Below are 18,157 nucleotides of genomic sequence, written 5' to 3'. Positions count from 1 at the left end.
TGGCTGCCTAAGGATCTTCCTGGTGAGCTAATTGACTGACTAAACCCAAAGAGGGCTCACTAATGCTTCCTTGTTATCCTGGGAAAGGGGGATAAGTGGGGTGCTGCAGGATTCTGTCCTAGGCACCTTGTTCAAATTCCTTAGAAATAACTTTCAGGAAGGAATTGAGAGGATCCTAATCAAATTTGCAGGTGACACCAACCTGGGAGTGGTAACTAACGCCACAGATGACAGAATTGGGATTCTGTAATAGTTTGAAGAACTGGGCCAAAACTAACAAAATGAGTTTCAATATAAACAAATACAAGGTTCTGCACTTACTGTAGGTAGAAATAAGCAGCTGCACATACGTAAAATTTGGTGGGGGCAGGACTTTGTTTGCCAGTACTACATGTGAAAAGGATCTAGGGGTCTTGGTAGACAACAAGCTAAACATGAGCCAAGAGTGTGATGTAACGGCAAAAAAAGCTAATGCTATTTTAGGCTGCATCAACAGAAGTATAGTGTGCAGTTGAAGGGAAGTAATAGTACCATTTTATTTTGCCTCGGTCAGACCACACCTGACGTATTGTGTCTTGTTATGGGTGCCACAGTTTAAGAAGAATATTGATGAGCTGGAATGTGTGCAGAGGAGGATGTCCAAGATAATCAAGGGTCTGGAAACCAGGCCTTATGAGGAACTGTTGAGGGAGTTGGGTATGTTTAGCCTTGATAAGAGAGAGAATGATAGGAGATATGCTAGCCATCTTTAAATATCTAAATGGCTGTCACATGAAGGATGGTGCAAGTTTGTTCTCTCCAGCTCTGGAGGGTAGGTCCAGAACCGATGGCAACATGTTACAAGGAATCAGATTCTGACTCTTTGGCCATTAAATCCTGCCGTTCAGTCAGCGCTTCCCTGCTGGCTCTGCTTGAGGCTGACCTGGGCAGGAAAACAGAGTTGCAGCGGTCCTGCCGTCCGTGTGAGATAGAGGGATAAATCAAGTCCAGAGACAGTTCGTTGCTATCTCTAAAAGCGTTTATTTGCAAGCCATAAATCAGTCTCATTCCATCGGAGCTTTCCGGCATCTTTCCCGTGTCAAAAGCACACACAGCTGCTTCGTGGTGTCTCTCAGTCAAAAGTGAAAGCAATTCTCACAGACAAAGACAGACAAAGCCTGTGACCTAAGGCCCTGCTTCAGGCCCCTCCCAGATACAGGACACCAAGGAGTTTTAACCCTGTAAATTCCAAACTCCACAGACTCAACATTAGGAAGTACATTGTTTGACAGTGGAATGGACTCCTTCAAGCGGTGATGAAGCCTCCTTCCTTGGAGGGGCTGGAAAAGCATGCAAAGGCAGGGCTTTGACGCTCCAACCATCATGCTGAAAACCTCCTGTCAGTTGATTGACAGGTGGCATCATGGAATGCCCCATCCTCCATGTCTGCTTCAAGGAGGACAACACGGTATAAAATCCTGCAGGAGCTGGGGCGATTGTGCTCCTTGCAGAGTGATCAGGGAGATGAACATGGAATTGAGTGGGAGGAGTGCCCAGTGCAGACAAGGGACACATTAATCACATGTAGCCCATTAGGTGCTAGGTGTGTCAGGTAGTGCTGAGCTTCCACATGCAATGGGTGGGATGTAATCCATTGGAGCAGACAAATACTACATTTCCTGTTTGCCTAGAGTGGACACAAGCAGGGGATGCTACTCCAGTCAGTTGAACTTCCTGTTACACCTGGTCCCAAGTATCCTCCTCTGCATGTGACCAGGTAGGTGGACATGACCCTTGCAGACCCCACAAATGGTCCAGTCATGTAGTCAGCTTCTTTTGATGCTGCTCATTTTTTATGCCATTTCTTCTCTTGTATTGCACTGCTGGCTCTCTGCCAGCAGCCCATGGGCCCATCCTAACAAGGATGTAAGCCACACTGTATCTCTCACTACAAGCTAAAGCTTGCTTTCAGGGATCTGAGAATTGAATGTGAGTAAACTTTTAATACTTATACGGAAGACTCTTGTGTCTTTATTCTTTTACGAGGGAATCAAAGGGGTCTTACCAGGAATAAACTGCCAGATAGGATTCTTTAACTAAAGAGATTGAAACAAATATGCAACTAGACTCTTGCTGTGTAAAGCGGGAATAAACTCTCTCTCATATCTATTTATCTGTCTGCCTGTCTATCTATCAATCAATTTATCTCTGTATCTATCTATCTATCTATCTATCTATCTATCTATCTATCTATCTATCTAACTATCTATACCTCTGGGATGCAGGTGGCACTGTGGGTTAAACCACAGAGCCTAGGACTTGCCAATCAGAAGGTTGGCGGTTCAAAGCCCCGCGATGGGGTGAGCTCCCGTTGTTCAGTCCCAGCTCCTGCCAACCTAGCATTTCGAAAGTGTAGCACCCTGCTTGTGGTTAACGCTTAGCTGGAATGAAATATTCAACGCAGCAATAGAGAAATTAAAATAATAATTTATTTGTCAGACAAATAAATGAGAGGCACAGTGGTATATGGTTACCAAGCTCTGGCCTGGCCTCCTGCCGTTATGGCCAGCACTTATATTTTCTCAATCCAGCCCCCTTTCTCTTCCTTTGTCCATTCAGCCTGGTTGAAATTCCTATTGGCTGTTTGCTAGAACCAATCATAAAAGATACACTCATTTCCTTTTGCCCTTTTATGGGAGATAAAGAGTTATACTTTCTTCTATTTATAAATGGCAAACAAGTAGCCATTAACCTCTACAAGGCACCTTAATTACCAGATCACCTTTGGCCCTTCTTGCCCTTTAACCTTAGGAAAATATGGCTCAAGTTTAATGGGAGGCACATGGTTTTATTTTACTATTTACCAACTCTTAATTATGTTTTTTTCTCAGCTTTTTTATATTCTGTAATATGTAGGGTCAGTGTAACCTTTGCTCTCAGCCTGTAATTCCCTTTTTACAACTTTGAGAATTGTTTTCTGCTATAAATCAGGGGGCCCCCTTGTCCAGGAGGATAAACATCTTGCCAAAGTACTTAGGCAGCTGGTCTTCTGCCTGGCATAAAACATTTGAAAATCTTTAAGCTCATTTTTAAAATACAGGCCCTGATCAAAATATAAGCCTTGATAAAAATGCAGGCTATGATTAGATGCCTCAAAAGCACATCAAAGTGCAAGTAGATAAATAAGTACTGCTCCGGCGGGAAGGTAAACAGTGTTTCCGTGTGCTGCTCTGGTTCGCCAGAAGCAGCTTAGTCATGCTGGCCACATGACCTGGAAGCTGTATGCCGGCTCCCTTGGCCAATAAAGCGAGATGACGGCTGCAACCCCAGAGTCGGCCACGACTGGACCTAATGGTCAGAGGTCTCCTTTACCTTTACCTATCTATACACTCACACACATATGAGAGACACTAGTGTGAGTTGGGAAGGATAATATTTAATCAATATATACTCTCCTACTATCCACAAAATTCCCACACAATGAAGGGATCTTTGAAAGGGGCTGTAAAAGAGCTCCAATGCAGGGCTTTGACACTCCAACCATCAGTTGATGACCTCCTGATATAAGTTGATTGACAGGTGGGCAGACACACCACTTGTGGCCAGCATGACTAACCAGCTTCTGGTGCAACGGGACACCATGACGAGTGTCAGAACACACAGAAATGCCATTTACCTTCCTGCCACAGCTGTACCTATTTATCTACTCTTGCTGGTATGCTTTCAAACTGCTAGGTTCGCAGAAGTTGGGACAGAGCAACAGGTGTTCACCCTGTCACACAGATTCAAACAGCCAAATTTCTGTTTAACAAGCCGAAGAGGCTCAGTGATTTAGACCACAGCACTACCTGCCACCCTCAGGACAGATACCAATCTATTGGCTATTAAAACAAACCCAGGTGGGGTTTTCTTATGAAGGCATCTTGTGGCTTCTCTAAAAGTGAACATCTTTCCATCCCTGGTGTGCTGTTGTTCATAAAAATGAAGTCTTTATGAATTAATTCTAAAGAATTTCTCATGTGCAGGAAAACTGAGGTCTCTTTCTCAGGGGAAGAAACAGGTTCTAGAAATCAGATGGTGGGTTTTGGCACACCATTAATTAAAACTCTGCAAACAGGAAATAACATTTCCTAATTTATTGAGCAAACAGAACAAAAGCAGCATATAATTTAAGACAGGACTTGCACAGGGCAGCGAGACACACAACCAAACATACAGTGGAAAACCTCCTTTAGAACTATGCAGCCAAGCAGACCATGTGCTACCTCCATGGAGATCATATCTGGTTTGTTTCCATTTTTAGTTTAACAAAATGTATATCCCTCTTGATTGTAGTAAAACCTTTAAGGGGGTTACAAATTTATATAATCATTAAAAAGCAGTTTAAAAGAATTAGAAATATTTTAAAACAATTAAGATTAACATTAAAAGAGAATCAAACACATCAGTATCTATTTGTCTAGATAGGCTGGCCTAAGGAATGCAATACCTCCACCACACCTTTTTGGTTAGCTGACTTTACTCATAACAGAATTAACCCTTAAATAACACACTGAATGATCTCTGCTGCTACATTTCTGACAGTTTCCACACACTGGGCGAGCAAGAGGCATGATCACAGTTCAAGGAAAACTTTTAGTCAGGCAAAAGCAATGAAACTGCGGGGGAAGAGCAAGGCCAATAAGAATCCCAAGAGAGAAGGAGAGAGGTATAGAGTGCCGCAACCGTGGTTTAGACAGTGGGCAATCCAGTGAAGGGGAGGTTGATCTCTGGTCCACCTCCAATTTGGGAGTCTGAGATTTGGGTTGAGAGGTCGAGAGGCCAAGGAGGAATGTCCACACCCGTCCAGACATGAGGACTTCTTTATTTCACTGGCAACGCTCTTCGCTCTTTTGGCACGAAGCGTATTGGTTTTATATTATTCTTGAATAAATTGGGATTGTCTGCATCAATGTTTTTCAAGTTATTCCTGACCTGTAGGAAAAAAGAGGCAGGTAAGACTTAGCATTTGGAGCAGCTGCTTCTCGGACCCTTCCCATATTGATGTGTCATCCCCTCAACCTTCTTTAGCATTGGATTGGGAAGATTAACACAGGAGGAGAAATCTGGGAAAAGGTGGGTTGTTGTTTCTTCATTGTTGCTACTATTATTATTGACCACTCTGTTCCCATGAGGCATCCCAAAGTGGCTTGAAGTATAAGACCATATACTGTATATAACAGATACATACACTAAAACTGTTTTTGAAAAATGAATCCATATATAAAATCATTTTAAAAGCACACAAACAACTACGAAACACACAGACACAATTACGAAATATAACAGCAGTTTTAAAAGAGCAATAGCACACCCATGAAAGCAATGAAAAATCCAAGAGAGATAAAGTTTTTAGAAGGTTTGTCGAAAGTGGAACATCTGTAGTAGGCACAGAAAAGACAATAGAGAAGACACCTGCCAATTGGAGGGTGCTGGCCTGATTCTGACATTGTGTAGGATGGACCTCTTGAACGAGCATATGGAAGAACGAGCATATGGAAGAACGAGCATGTTAACCGCAGTGGGTCTACTCTGATGGGTACTAGTCAGGATGACTCTGCTCTGCTTCCACCGTCAGAGACAGAAATGCATCCAAGTGAGGACTGCCATATGACTGTGTTTTCCCAGGAATCGGACTGTCAAAATGACATCCGGGTGGGTTTCCGTCAAATTGGCAAAATGTCTGGGAAAACCCATATGGCAACTGTCACTTTTGGGAATATGGCAGCCCTAACCCAATTGATGGAAACTGCAGGAGAGGAGACTGCTCTTGTGCTTGGCTCCTGCATTATGGGAAGAACAGGATGCTAGACCAGATGGGTCATTGGCTCTTCATATGTTCTTATGTGTAGGACCAACATCAGACACAATGCATTCCCCCCCCCCACTCTCCGTCCCCCGTTTTGCTTCGGAACTTTGTACAAAGTTCAACTCATGCTCAATTGGGGGTGTTTCCCCCCTGGGCCTGTTAGTTGTGCCCATTCATTTCAATGGGTCTGCTCTGAGGAGGACCACCATTGGAAACAACCCAGGCTCTCATCTTCTACTCACACCCTATTTGTTTAGTTTTAGAACAAGCAACAGAACACATCTTCGCCATATACAGCAAGGAGCCAATTCACACCCACATACCATCCCACATAGAGACACCCACAAACATTTAACATTACTTACTACGCGGCCCAGTTTATCTTCACCATCTGAACCGCTAAGCGTTGAAACCAGCAGCATTGCAGCTAGCAGGATGAGACACGACTTCATGGTGCGTCAGAATTGGAGTGTCCTCCTTGAGTTGGCCAAAAAGAATAGAGGCGAGGAAGAGTTGCCTTTGGTCTCTGCTGTGGCCAGGGTGGTGCTCTCTGCTTTTTTATATAGCCCTTCTTCAGCTCTATTGGGTGATGCAACCTCTTTCTGGACTAAGACCAAGTGCCATTGGGGAAGGCAATTAGTCATCTTGTGCAGACGTGGAGAACAGGGTGCACCTTGCCAAGGCTGTGTGGTCTTCTGTTCTCTTTCTTGACTGTTTCTCTGCTTCATTCCATTCTGTGCCCTATGCTTCCTGAAGTTCACCATTTCTTATATCCATGTCAGAATTGCCTAATGCACAGCTCCCCAGTCATTTTCTTCTCCATCATCCATCTCACAAATATGAATGTGCGCACAATGTGCGCATTAGAAAAAGGACCCCAAAGGAATGTATATTGGATCCATTGACTTATTTCTTGGTTGCTGTTAGTGCACACCCTCCAACATTTCGTGAAAAAATTTGGGGCACCATCCACCCCCCATCTCCGTCGCTTGCCCCTTACATGCTGCTGACCTCTTCCTTTCCCAGATCGCTCCAGCCCGTGACACATTTTGAGATGCAGCACAGCTTAGAGTGGCCTGTGGGAAAATCAGGGCATCCTGGATTGGGATCAGAAGCTGGAGCAGCTTCTGCCAATTCAAGAAGTCCTGATTAAATTGGGACCCTTGAAGGATCTGGTAGCATAGCCTGAATGCCTAGACACACAGCCCCTGAAACACATCCTGCAGTCCTGTGCTTAGCTACACAAAATCCACACTCACATCGAGTTCAATGAGTATGTGGATAAGACTGCAAATTAAGTTTTACCTCTGGCAAGGACACGCTGTCTGACATAGGATTTAAGAGGCATATTTGTTCCCTGGACATATTGAAACAATGGAGGCAATTAGGTCTTCTTATATATGGTAAAAATTTAAGACAGCCATTGCCGTTGGAAGATTTGTTGTGCTGCATCACAATCCTGGATTTGAAACAATGGATGAACTTATGTATTATATATCTTAATTTAAGAGGACAGCTCCTTATTTGCTATTCTGCCTTTGGCTTACAATGATGCTTTGATATAACAGTGCAACATGATAATTAGGTATCTATTAGATCAATCAATGCTACCTTTATTTCAGGGCTCAGACAAGGGCTTCCATTCTAAGGAACCTCTGGCATTTTTACTGGCAGCTGTCAAGCCAACAGTAGTTCAGCAATGGGAACTCTTGAACAATCTATTCTTGCAAGCACAGTATAAGAACATTAGGAACATTGCAGTCTTGGAAAAGACTTCTGAATCACCTAGATAAGAATCTCTGTTAGAAACCACGAAGACAATTTGGCTTCCATCATCCTCTCCTGGTCTTCTGCAAAGGTCCAGCTTCTATTTCTTTACTTGCATATGCAAGTCCTACTATGCGAACGGAATCTGCTCCTGAGAAATGGTTCATAAGTCAAGCTGCCTGTAGTGGCAGCAAGACGTGTACACGTACAGTCAATTAAAAGTTGGTTTTATTCCGGAAAAAGCATGCCACTCGTCCGGAGCTCTCTGCCGGCGTGACTTATGGCTACCCTGATGATGACTCAATTAAATCCTCAGCATTGGTTCCTCTTCCTCCAGAAACAATGCTTGAAAACGAATCTCTTCCGTTGCTTCTGTGATGTCAATTTCCCCTTTTCTTTGGCAAGGTTAAAGCACATAAGGCATTTAAAAACCATATTGTCAGAAAAGCACTGTTTAACGTCTGGATAAAATACAAAGACTTACTTGAAAACAAAACCCCAAGGTGGCTATCACCTATGGAAGCGAAGGCTTTGAAAAAACTTAATATGGAGGCCAATTGGCCAAAATATTGGGAAATTCTGGAACAGGAGGGTGAGAAATTGAAACTGCAGAGTTATGAGAAACTTAAAGATAAGGTGCGAGACTGGCTTCATTATTTTCAAATAAGGGAGGCCTATAATTTGGACAAAAAAATTGGCTTCCAGGTGGAAAAGTCAAAACTAGAAACAGAACTGTTAGGACCCAAAGCTAAGACACTATCAAGAATGTATAACTTGCTATTGAAATGGAATACTGAGAATGAAACGGTAAAATCTGCTATGATAAAATGGGCACAAGATATTGGACATAACATTTTGTTTGCTGACTGGGAAAGGTTGTGGACCACAGGTATGAAATTTATGGCATATAATGCCCCAAGAGAGAATATTATGAAAATGATGTACAGGTGGTACATGACACCAGTCAAGCTTGCAAAAATCTACCATTTGCCTGATAATAAATGCTGGAAATGTAAAGAAACTGAAGGTACATTCTTTCACCTTTGGTGGACGTGCCCAAGGATTAAGGCTTTCTGGGAGATGATCTATAATGAAATGAAAAAGGTATTTAAATATACTTTCCTGAAGAAACCAGAGGCCTTTCTCCTGGGCATAGTCGACCAACTGGTGCCAAAGAAGGATAGAACTTTCTTTATGTACGCTACAGAAGCAGCAAGAATACTCATCGCAAAGCATTGGAAGACACAAGACCTACTGTAATGGGATAAGGGGTTGCTTGTGCGTAAGCGCCAAACCGCTCCAAGCTGAGTAGTTGGCTAAAACTTTCCCTGACCGGACAGCCCTTACTTCACTGGCAGAATCCGTCAGTGGGCGTTTCCTGAATTTCTTCCAACATAAAAGCTCCTTGACAGAGAGTCTCCGCCTGGATTCCCTGCGCGACAGCTTTCTGCGCAGAGTGGGCGTCCCAAGGGGAGGTCCTGAGCTCTCTCCACTGGTCTCGCTGGAAGCGTCCCTAAGCCTTCCCTCCGACACCCCCTCCTCCTCTCCTTCCTCAGCGGAAGCTCTCCCTCTTTCCCTGCTGGTTCCCTCCCCAGCGTCCGGGAGCCTTGCCACCCCCCTGGGCTCCGATGGCAGTTCCCTGACATCCACCTCCCCTCCAAGACCCCCCTCACCCCCGGTCCGTTCCCTCTCTTTGGCCGGTGATGCTGGGAACCCCCGGAAGGAACCTTCCCAATCTTCTGATGACTCAAACACTGCTCTCCACCTACTACTATCTCTTCCCACTGGAGAATCTTCCCAATCCGATTCCATCCCCTCAGATACTTCTCTTCCCTCCTGCTCAGAGGCCGGAAACCCCGCAAAATCCTCTTCGTCATCTGTGGTGCCAAATTGCTCCTCCCAGAACCTCGCTAAAGGTCTGGGCCTCCTTGGGAACCTGCGGTGAAACTCTTCCAGGAGAAACTCATCCTTGATGGTTTCCGCTGGCACCCATGCATTTTCCAACTCAGGCTCCCCCTCCCAAGCCACCAGATACTCCACCTGTCTTCCCTTCCACTTTGAATCTAGTATCTCCGCTACGTGACTGCTGCGCTCCCTCTCTTCTACCTGTGGGGGCGCAGGAACCTCTCCCTCTCGTCCCTGAAATTCCCGCCCTTCCCTGTATGGTGAGAGTAATGACCTATGGAATACCGGGTCAGTCAAAGGGCCTATGAGGGGGCAGTCTATCCGCTTCTTTCTCACTGAAGACATCTTGCAAGTCAGCGTACTGCGCTGGTACCTGCCCCTTTCCCCCCACCGCCATCCCTGCCACTCTGGCTATTGCCATCCTCGGGGTTCCCCCCCCCCCGTGGCAGTGTTCCAAGCAGTGGGCTGACCCGAATGAGACCGTCTGCTGGTGCCATCCCACTAACGGATCATGTAGCGCCAGCCAGCTCATTCCCAGTATGATTGGTGGCCCCGCCAGGGTGGCTACGTGAAAGGCAATGATTTCAGTGTGCCTGGCAACCCTCATTCTCATGGGAGGCGTCTGGTGTGTCACCTCTCCTCCCAGGAGCTCCCTCCCATCGATGGTCGTGACTTGCAAGGGACTGCCTAGAGGCAGAGTCTGCAGCTGGTGCTCTAACGCAAATTCCTTGCTAAGAAAATTGCAAGAACTGCCTGAGTCCAACAGAGCCTTTATCTTGAGTGGGTGGCCGTTGGGGAGCTCCAGCACCACTTCTATGGCGATGGCTGCTCGGGGGGGCTCTGGCTTGGGCACATTTACTGGTTGTTTGCCTGGCTGCTGTGCCCTGTCGTCGGCAGCCAAGCGTTGGCTTTTCCCTGGTCCTTAAGCCCCTCCTCCTCACTCCCAGCCGCCCCCACCATTCCTTGCCATGCCTTTCTTTGAGGGCAGACCCTGGCAAAATGTCCTGGCTGTTGGCAGAGAAAACACTTCTTGGCTGTTTTCCCCTCCTTCTTTCGAACTTCGCTAGAGCCTCCGATCTCCATTGGCTCCACTGGCGGGGAAGGTTGCTCTGGTATTTCAGGAATGCGGAAGTCATTCCAATGCTCTCCTCTGCCTTCCCGCTTCTCTAGAGCCCGTGCTTCCTGCCGCGCTCCAATCACAAGCACAGCTTTGGTCAGCTGATCCATCGACTGCGGGCGGGGCGCGCGGGAAAGTTCGTCCTTCACTGCGGGGGCTAGGCCTTCCTCAAATAACATCTGAATCGGTTCCGAAGTCAGATCCCACCCCAGTCGGTGTATGAGCATGGCAAATCGTGACCAGTACTCTCTGACTGATTGGTTCCCTTGTTTGCACGCCATCAACTGCCTGCGTACAACGCTCTGCTCAATTTGGCTGGAAAACATCAAATCCATGGCTGAAACAAACTTCCTCAAGTCTTTTAAGGCAACATTATCAGATGCCATCAGTGGTCTAACCCACTCTCTGGCCCCAGCCTCCAGGTGTCCGATCACGAAGGCTACTCTCGCCCCCTCGTCCACAAAGTCATCATACTGCAGGTCCAGTGCGTACTGCACCTCTGTCTTAAATGCCTGGTAGTCCCCCGGATCGCCCCCGAACTTATGCACCTGTCCCGGTACCTTCCTTGCAATGGGGGTGGGTTTCCCCTGTGCATCCTGAGCCCGCCTTTCATCGAGCCGCGCCGCTAGTAGAGCCAGCTGTTGTTCCAAATCTCTGTTTCTCTCCTCCAGAGTTGGTCCTTCCCTGGCTCCCTCTGCTCCGCCGACTCCTCCTGTTTTGCTCATGATGCCCCCTCCGCACAAACAACGTCGAGGACTGACGGATTGCTGTAATGGGATAAGGGGTTGCTTGTGCGTAAGTGCCAAACCACTCCAAGCTGAGTAGTTGGCTAAAACTTTCCCTGTCCGGACAGCCCTTACTTCGTGGCTGTCTTAATCACTGGCAGAATCCGTCAGTGGGCGTTTCCTGAATTTCTTCCAACATAAAAGCTCCTTGACAGAGAGTCTCCGCCTGGATTCCCTGTGCGACAGCTTTCTGCGCAGAGTGGGCGTCCCAAGGGGAGGTCCTGAGCTCTCTCCACTGGTCTCGCTGGAAGCGTCCCTGAGCCTTCCCTACGACGCCCCCCCTCCTCTCCTTCCTCAGCGGAGGCTCTCCCTCTTTCCCTGCTGGTTCCCTCCCCAGCGTCCAGGAGCCTTGCCACCCCCCTGGGCTCCGATGGCAGTTCCCTGACACCTACCCACCCTGGAAGAATGGCAGATGCAAGTAATGGACTACATGGAAATGGCAGAAATGACTGGCAGAATCCGAGACCAGGGAGAAGAGTTGATGGAAGAAGATTGGAGGAAATTTAAAATCTACTTACAGAAACATTGTAAAATTTTTGAATGTTGATGACATTGAAATGAAATGAAATGAAATGAAGGGGTTCTAATAATAAGGTAAAATAAGTATATGTAAGAATGGATTGATATTAGATGAAAACTTGAAGCTATAATATGTGAGGGAAAATAATTAAGGATAAACTAACAGGATATGAATTTGCTGAACCAATTTTTAAATGGAATACAAAAAAGGGAGGCGTGAGGAAGTCAGGAAAATAAGTTAACCAAAGATGAGAAATTAAAAAAGAGGGATTTTTGTTTTTTCTCCCCCCCCCTATGTTAAATGTTTGTATTTTTGTACTTTTGTACTTTTGTGTTTTTCTTGTGTTTTTTTATGTATTGTCTTATAACTTATTTATTGTTAAAACTTAATAAAATATCATTTAAAAACAAACAAACCAATTTCCCCTTTTCTTGTAGCCCTCCTCTTCTGCATTCTTGCACGCTGAGAGGTTTGCAAACTGACTCAGACAAGCTATTGTCTGCTAAGTCCTGTGTTTCTCTGAGCTGTGAATTCCTCCCTCTTCACTCCTCTGATCTTCACTTAACAAACCTCCCTTTGTCCCCTGGGCTGCTGTCCAAGTCTGGCAGCTGCTGTTGTTCGCTTGCTGGCTCCAGCCTGACACTCCCCAGCGATTTCCATTATTACATATGGAGAAAATCCCAATGCATTCATTCTCTGCTGGAATTCAGGGGTCTATGCTACAGAGACAGCTGCTAACTGCAGTTGCTGCAGCTTCAGGATATGCTGACTGTTATTCCTGATACTCCAGCTTCCTGGAAATGGCATCCACCCTCTGATTCTGACTGCCGGCCACATACTGTACTCTAAAGTCAAATCTGGCAAAGAACTTTGCCCACCAAATCTGCCTTTGATTGAGGCATCTCACTGTTTCCCAATACTCTAGATTTCGGTGATCAGTGCATACTTCTATTTGGTGTTGTGCACCCTGTCGAAAATGTCTCCACACTTCAAACGAGTCTCTGATAGCAAGCAGCTCCTTGTTTGAATGCCTGCTGGACCTCTACTGTCCAGAGGAAGGCTTTTTCCTTCTCAAGCCATCTGTGAGAGGAGCTGTGAGCCTGGAGTAGCCTGACATAAACTTGCGGTAGTAGTTCATGAACCCCCAAAACCTCTTCAAGTACTTCTTAGTTTGGGGGTCCTGCCATGACACCACACTCTGCACTGTGGCTGGATCCACATGCTTTTCCTCTGGCGTTATGCGGCACCCTGGGAACTCTACTTCTGTGACATGGAATTGGCATGTCCCCAACTTCACATAGAGCTCTCTCAGCATCTGTTGCACCTCCATCACTTGCCGCATTTGATGCTCCATGCTCTCAGAGTAGATCAGCAAGTCATCCAAGTAACTGATCACAAACTGGTCCACCAACCCACCTAAAACGTGGTTGATGAATGCTTGGAAAGTCACTGTCCCTGACTCCAACCAAAAAGGCAAGACCAAGTATTCAAAGCTGCCATACCTGATGCAAAATGTTGTCTTCCGCTCATCTGCCTCTCTCACACGTATCAAGTTGTAAGCTCCCCTTAAATCCCGCTTTGTGAAAATCTCCACAGACCTCAGACTCTCCAGCAAATCCCCAATGCATGGTAAGGGGTAGCAGTTTGGCTCCATTATGCTGTTTATCTTTCTGTAATCAACACAAAGTCTAAGTTCAGAGGTCCCCCTTTTCTTCACAAAGAGCACAGGGGAGCCTCCAGGCACCTTGGATGGCCTGATGAAGGTCCATGCCAGATTCCTCTCTAGAAACTCCTTCAAAGCAACCAGCTCTGTCTCAGAGATAGAATAGAGTTGACTTGTGCGCATCTGAGCCCCTGGCAGGAGGTCTATTTTATAGTCATAAGGCCTGGGGGTGGGGGACAACCAATCTGTGTCCTTCTCAGAGAGAACATCCTGGTAGAGCTTGTACTGGGGAGGCAACTGCCCTTAGGGGTCCCAATGCCTCCGCCCCCTTGCAGCCGCCACTACTGGGCCCTCAATACATAAACAATGCAGGTGGCAATAAGCTGAAGCAATTTTTATGGATCGCTGCCCCCAGGTCATCACTGGATCATGTTTGGATAACCACGTCATTCCCAACACAAGATGGTAGGTGGCTAATTTCGTGATGTGAAGTGTGGCTTGTTCCCTGTGGCCAGGCACTTCCAAAACCAAAACTGCATGTGAGACTGTCCCTGACACCAGGGGGGCTGCTAGGGGTGCATTGGAAGATGGCCGACAGTACCATCTCTCCGGCACACACGAGGTAATTAAGAGGCTAATATGGGAGTAATTAGCCTCCGGAGTTTTCCCAGGGGGAATGGGAAAACACTGCCTCGTCTGCAGATGCACATAAATCACCCCCGAGTTTGAAAGAAGGAGGGGGTGAGGGCACTAAATGTAAAGCCCTTGTGTGTTTGTTTCGCTCTCCCGGACGCTACTTCTGATCGCGCGACCTGGTTGCAGGAGCTCAAGATAAATAATTAGAGAACAGCAAATGCACATGTTTCGAGTGAATAAAAGGAGTACTGATTGCTAACTGAAACAACCTCTGTGAAGCTGAGTGACGGGTTGGACTGAACAAGAAATTATATCAACATCAAAGATGTCGGTATGTCGGAACAGGGCGGAAGCGGGGGGACTTTTCTTTTTTTCTCTATGTGATTACCTAACAACCCCCCCTCCCTAAGAAGAACCGTTGCAATGACCGATAACAAGTGAGACAGAATAATGAACTATGTGGAAATAAATTCATTAACTAAAGGCTTTGCTTTGTGGAAGATCTAGAAAGGAAATGGAAGGCTTTTGGGATGACGCAGTTCTAAAAGAGAATCGCCAGGACAAGACAGGCTCTGTTGCAGGATTGACGGTCAAGAGGGGGAGGAAGCCACGGCTTTGTTATCATATTTGACTCTGCGTTTGATCTGGCAGAACTCCCCTGAAAAAGATTGCTGTCGGAGCAACACGTCCAAGAAAGTTAATGAGCGGACGCTGAGACTGTATTTTATGGAAATGCTGTAATGGCACCTGCCTTGTGAATACGACTTTTGGATTAATGTGAAAATCCACACAGGATTACAACAATGTTCGTTTCAACTCGCTTGTGGAGACTTTCAGAGGTTATAAAGAAAGGAAAAAAATACGATAACAACAAGAAAATTGAAAGATGATTTGTAAAGGAAAACAACAAAGAGATGAATGGACAGAACTGTGAACATCAAAGCAGCAGAAATATGAGAGGATTGGACCCTTTCTGAGCTCGAAGCATGGGTACCCCCAACAAAAATTTTAAATTTGGTTTTGTAATTTGGAACTAATGTGATTTGATTGGTTTGTTAATATATATATATATTTAAAAAAGAGACTGTCCCTGACACCAGAGGCCTCCCATCTATGGTTTGCACTTGAGGGGTGGTGCCAGTCTCTGTGTTTGTAGACCATATTCCTCTACAAAGTCCTGATCTATAAAGTCGGTAGAAGCCCCTGAATCTATGAGGGCTCTAAACTGCATCCTACTCTCGTCTGGGAACAGTAGCACGGCAAGCAATGTGAGTCCAGGAAATCTGCTCCACTTCTGGTTGGGGCTAGGTTGTGGACAGGCTGCCTAGACTCCCTTCACAGCGTGGGGGTGGGACAGCATCCCGTGTCATGCTGGTGGAGACCCCAGCCATGCCACATTGCCAGGCAGCCAATCAGGTCGCTTGGGGGCGTGCCTGGGGCTGATTTAAGCCTTGGCGCAAATCCGAGGCTTCCCTTTCAGCCTCATGCCACGCATCTCTCAGTCGTTTCAGCTCCTGCTGCTGCTTAATCACCTGCTCCTCGCCTCCCTCCACGTGGCTCCAGCCCTTGCATCAGGATCTCTGGGCGCTGCTCCCTCAAGGGCAATAAAGACGGCAAGATCGTGCATTGCTGCGCTGATTGCAAAAGTTTACTCTTGTACCGTGGGAGTTGGTGGGCTGTGTGTGTGCGCGCGAGTGAAGCAGTGTGTGGTGGGTGTTTGCAGGACATTGTCAAGGTTCGTGGTTTTCTGCTGGGGAGCAGGAGGACTTGAGTGACATAGTTTATTTATTCAGCATCGCGGCTTTGCACTGTTTCAGTGGGGCTGTGAATGCTCTTCGCGTCCTCATTCACAGCCTTCCCTTGGGTGGAAACAGGGGCTTCTGAGCTGCCGGTATCTGACCCCCCCCTTTGGTGCTCTACCCCTCATCGTTGCTTTCTAATTGCCTCTGTATCGAGCAGGGATTGGGCAGCACTTGGTGAGCTTAGAGAGCAACGTCCTTCTTAGAGTGAATTAGAGGGCGCCTTCTTGCAACATCCCGGGCGTATTTAAGTAGCTTTTCACACTCACACCCCTGGCGTTCTAAAGAGCTGCCTGCCACTTTAAGAGGCTTTCTTCCTGTGCTCCCAGGCTTTGGATTTTCACGCACTCTTTTCCCTACCCCCCTTGCAAAGTCCGTTTAAGTGGCGGGTGCCTGGTGGGGCAGAATCACTGGACCCAGTTGAGACCCTTTGGCTACCTTTACTCCCAGTCCTGGGCCTCCTAGAGGGACTGGGAACTTTCCTTTCCCACCTGCTTCTCCTTAGGGTCAGGCTTCTCCCCCACGCTTGTTCCTGAAAGTGCACCCAACACCACTCTGCTAGAGCACTGCCTCACTATGTGATTTGCTTTGCCACAGATGAAGCACAGCCTCTCTCTTCTCCTCCACTCTCTCTCAGCTGGAGCTATCTGGAGCCTGCCTCCCACTGAGCCGAGCTGCATGAGTTCCTCCCCCAGGTCCTCTCTGGGCATACTGCCAAACCTTTGCACAGGGATGTCAGGAATGTCGGCCCTCAAAGAGGACAGCATCCCAACAAAAAGAGAATGGTTGGGGAAACTTTGGGGGATGGTTGGGGGATAAGATGAAATTATACAATGAAATATAAATATAGATGGGAAACGGCTATGTATAGTGAATACTTATCTACTTTTAAAAATTTCCACTTATGATCATTTTCTTCTTTATATTTTTTTTTGTTCTTCTTTTTTCTGATATCTTACCTTTCATTTCACTCCTTTATTGTGAATAGCATTTTATAGAGGTATAAATAACTGTAATATGAAAAGAGACGAGGTATTCTCTAATTATTATTAATTTTTTCGTTATATGTATTTACCGTATTTTTCGCCCCATAGGACGCACCGGCCCATAGGACGCACCATGTTTTTTTTGGGGGGGGGGAAATAAAGGAAAAAAATTATTTCCCCCCCCAGGCGCTTGTGGGGCCGGCAGCGGGGAGAAGCGCTCTTCTCCCTGCCGCCCGCCTGCAGATCAGGTCCGGGGACAGCGGGAGGACGCGCTGCGCCTCCCCACTGTCCCCGGAGCTTGCGGGGCTGGCGGCCGGGAGAAGCACTCGTCTCCCCGCCGTCAGCCTCCAAACCACATCGGGAGACAGCGGTATGGCAACGTTCCGCCTCCCCGCTGTCCCCCGACCTTGTGGGACTGGCGCTGCAGCTCTCCTGAAGCCTGGAAAGCGAGAGGGGTCGGTGCACACCGACCCCTCTCGCTCTCCAGGCTTCAGCGAAAGCCTGCATTCGCCCCATAGGACGCACACGCATTTCCCCTTCATTTTTGGAGGGGGAAAAGTGTGTCCTATAGGGCGAAAAATACGGTAGTTTTTCTTTTGTATTTTCTTTTGTTGTAAATATGTATGTTTTCTAATTTGTACTTAATGTTTTTTATTTGCTTTTAAAGGAATGTCGGCCATCTTGAATGACTGCTTGCCCAGCCTGCTCCTCTCCGCCTTGCTTTCAATCGCTCATTGATCCAATTGTAGAGATGTCTGTATCAGACCTTCCAAGGAAGAAGGGGGGGGGCATCCTGGCTAGCTTTTAGATTAGGTCCCCGTTCAGCCTAGCTCGATATAACGTCTTGGGTGCCTTCTCTCCCCCATTCCAATTGTTGAGATAACGTATTAAATTCCATGGTGTAGTGCATCATGGTTTTACACCCTTGCTTTAGACTCAGTAATGGTTGGGATGTGGTGGCGTCCCACTGTGGGTTCTGGAAAATAGCATCCATTAGTTTCAAGAATGAGTCCAGATCTGACAAGCCCTGATGTCCATCAACAAGGAGAGGAGTCACCCATTGCTTGGCCTCCCCTTCCAGCAAACTGACCATGAAAAACACCTTTCCACTTTCACCCTGGAATTCTCTCTCTCTCTCAGCTCCAGAAACCA

The 18,157-nt window shown here is 46.8% G+C and overlaps 2 long non-coding RNA genes across 3 annotated transcripts in view; one reads left to right on the top strand and one right to left on the bottom strand.

Moving 5' to 3' along the window:
• The window catches only part of LOC309347037, a 72,530-nt gene that overhangs the window by 7,055 nt on the left and 47,318 nt on the right, over positions 1 to 18,157 (top strand). The window lies entirely within an intron of this gene.
• Positions 4,101 to 7,236, bottom strand: LOC309347083. Its single transcript, XR_014158832.1, has 2 exons — positions 6,193 to 7,236; positions 4,101 to 4,953 (listed from the first exon to the last, which is right to left on the bottom strand). It is a non-coding gene; the product is annotated as an uncharacterized lncRNA (long non-coding RNA).

This window comes from Podarcis erhardii, assembly GCF_964252035.2.
Source record: "Podarcis erhardii genome assembly, chromosome: 7".
Taxonomy (NCBI): Eukaryota; Metazoa; Chordata; class Lepidosauria; order Squamata; family Lacertidae; genus Podarcis; species Podarcis erhardii.
The sequence above is the reverse complement of the archived record's forward strand: the minus strand, read 5'-3'. Positions and strand labels throughout refer to the sequence as shown.